The following is a 3,250-nucleotide window of genomic DNA, read 5'->3' as shown; positions in this document are numbered from 1 at the left end:
TTTGAGGTGGGGGGTGTTTTCCTCTGGGGTGCCAGAGACCTCACCCCGGGCTCTGGGGTGGGCTTCGCTTCAGACATCAGGCGGTGACGGGGTGCCATCTGAGCGCCTCCACTCTCGGTCTAAGTGTTTTGCTTCGTTCTGTTCTGTTTGGAGAAAAATGCTCCTTAACAGGCGCCTCCCCGGTCTGCCCGCTCCTGAAAATGGACGCGAAGATACGATCTGGCTCTTTCACCCACGTCTGCGGCCTAAGCGCTTTCTTCAACCACCGGCGAATCCTGCGGACGCACCGTTTCTCTCTCAGGCCTCCTTCGGTCTCTTATTAATTTTTCAACCGAGGGTTATTTTGGGCGAGAGCAGCCGCGGCTGGGTGCAGCGGGGCGCAGGCGGGCAGTGCCACCCCCACCCCCATCTCCCGCCCTCCGGCACCTGCTCCCGGAGGGTTCTCCCAAGCCATGGCCCGCGCTTGGGTGTCTGGTACAATCTTTGAGGCGCCTTTCCCATGAATTTTACCAAATCGCCTTCCGAACCTGTTTAAACTTAACAGTCCCTGCAGCCTCCCGCAGCCACCAGGTTGATTTGATGTCCGCAGGTGGGCTTTTTGGCTGGAAAAGGCAGGGAAAATCGCTGTTTGGGTGCTTTCACCATGCTTTCGGTGGAGTTTCAGAGATCTCTCGCGCCCACCTCCTCAGTGGCGTCTCTCCTGGCTCAGGGCCTCTGCAGAAGACATTCGGTGCCTTGGATCGTCCCTCTGGGTTTTCTCTCAGCGTTTGATTCTTTGCAGTTCGTTTTCCTATTGCGTTCCCATAATTGCGATTTTTTTTAATTGGGCTGTTCCCAAATCTTTAGGGTAAATAATGCCCCTGGCCCCCCAGAATCCGACAGTTTACAGGGCTGTTTCCAGCGGTGCCTCGAGGCGGCCTGAGCGTGGGTGGAGGATGGAGACAGGCTGAGAGAAGACAAAACGTAGGCTCCGAAGCATTTTGCTCCGTGCGGTGTTTACTGCTTAACCCACTGACCAGTACAGCTTTCTCTTTTTCCATTGCTCTATGTTTTATTTCTTCTATTTTAAATAAAAAGCTCACAGGGCTCGGGGACCATCTTTCCTTCCTGTGTTTGCGCAGCAGCAGGATGGAGGGTCGATGGAGCTGTAATCCTCCTGCTCTTATAAATATCGGTAGCCGCTTTTTTTCCCCCAGAAAGGTTGGTAGTAGGCGGCTCAAGGTTTTGTACTCTGTTCTGGGTTATTTAACATATTTATTAACCCGCGTACAGAGTGAGTCGTTATTTGCAGATGGCATGTTATTTATTTAAATGATTAATTATTTACATGTTATTTAGGTTGACTCCGGTCCAAAGAGGACTTTGAAAGCTTCAGAGAAACTGGAGCCAAAATGATGGAAGTGATGATGAGAATGAAATTTGGTGTTTCGCTAGAAAACACAGGCGATGATATCATACGCCTCAGCAGATGCAAAGTGATACAGCCTATGCCGATGGGGCAGAAAAGAGAGCAGGGCATAATCACAGCTATCTTCATGAGCGTTTCTGCTCGCTCCTCCTCTGTGGCCAGAAAATAATAATAATAAAAAAAATAATTGGAAAGGCAAGTGTGGCAAGAGGGCACCGAGAGAACGGGGACTGTGAAAAAGGGGGACTGCCTTCTGCCCCCTCTTACCGGAGGCGGCAGAAGCTCCCAGCGTGATGCACGTGGGAGGGCTGGGACGGAGCGAGAGGCTGCACAAGCCCCACATGGGTGCTCTTTGCTTATGCTGCCCTGAGATGTGTAAGGAGCTGCAGAGAAAAAAAAAAGACCCTTGAACCATGAGAAAGACAACTTTTCAGTGTGATTTGAAAGCCATGACTGTGTCAGCTTATGGAGGCCATTTATTTCACTTCCTATAAAACAGGAAAACCTACGACAGAGTTGTACCGTGGGGGTCCCTCCATCTTTCGCCGGGGCTGGTGCCTTACGGCCACGGAGGTTTTTTTTTTCCCTTGGCGCTGCTACAGGCATCGCACCCCTGAGCCGCGGCTGCGGGGTAGCGGAGGGGGGGAAACAAGGGGATTTTTTTGAGAGACATTTTGAAAGCTCCACTTTTATTCCGTAGTGGTTAGAAAAGTCCCCAGACAGACCCAGGAGGAAGGGGTGAGGTCCCATTTGGAAACTAGGATTCTATTAATTGGGTTTGTCCTGTTTGCTTTCCCAGTGGAGGGATGCTTCAGGAAAACCTTGGGGGTCATTGAGGCAGGGATTGATGCTGGTACATTTTAACACGGTGGCATTTTCTTTTGTTGCTTTTTTAATTTTTTTGGTTACTTCTGTCCTTTTCAAACTTGTAATCAAATCTTTTAACTTTGCTACAATTAAATTTTCCCCTTCGGCTTGTCTGGAGCTAAGAGGGATCTTGGGTAGTTGCAGCAAACATAAACCCAATCTCTGTCTCTAGAAACTGCGTCTGAATGAAGGAGCTGTGCAGATTAAACACTTCCGATGCCTGCGCTGAATGACAAATGTCACTTTGGGGGTGGAAAAGTCAAGTGGCAGGACCGGGAGGAAAGCCTGACCTGGCTTATGTTTTCTCGCAGCCCCGTGGCAGGTAGCAGAGGGGCCGCCCGCAGCTTCAGGAAATCCCATTTGCTCACACGGGCCAGTTCCAGAGGAGCTGGATGTCGTTAGGCAGGAGAGGTCCAGAGAGCGATGGGAAGAGGGCCTGGGAAAGCTCCTAGAAAGATGAGTAAAAAAAAAAAAAAAGCGCCGTCCTTGGGATCTGTGATAAAGCATGGCAGCGGCTGCCAGCCCCTCTGCGCCCTGCATCATGGTAAAACTCCAGGAGGGAAGGCGGTGATACTACCGTGTGAAATTGCAGCAGAAGGGAAACACTTTCTCATGCGACTTGCAGTTGTTTTTCTTGCAACTTGCAGTTAAACGGCCGCACGCAGGAGGCCGGTGAGGCTGCGGGTAGGAACCTCCCAACGCTGGACATCCATCCACCTGGGTAACCCAGACCTCCCCGTCACCGCCGCTCACGGCTGCTGGGGGGGAGAAGGAGCGGACACCCCGTTCTGCGGGGCGAGACCCGCAGCGCGGGGTAAGGGGCGGATTATCCGGCCGGCTCCGCGGGGGCCGGGAGGGGAGCGCAGCGGGACGGGACGGGACGGGACGGACAGCCCGGCGGCGAGGGTCCCGGGTGGGCGCCCGATGCCCCCGCTCCAGGTCCCCCTCTGCGCGCCGGGGGGCTTCGCCGGGGGA

The sequence above is a fragment of the Haliaeetus leucocephalus genome, unplaced genomic scaffold, assembly GCF_000737465.1.
Source record: "Haliaeetus leucocephalus isolate CR32 unplaced genomic scaffold, Haliaeetus_leucocephalus-4.0 Scaffold944, whole genome shotgun sequence".
In the NCBI taxonomy this organism is placed as follows: Eukaryota; Metazoa; Chordata; class Aves; order Accipitriformes; family Accipitridae; genus Haliaeetus; species Haliaeetus leucocephalus.
The sequence above is the reverse complement of the archived record's forward strand: the minus strand, read 5'-3'. Positions refer to the sequence as shown.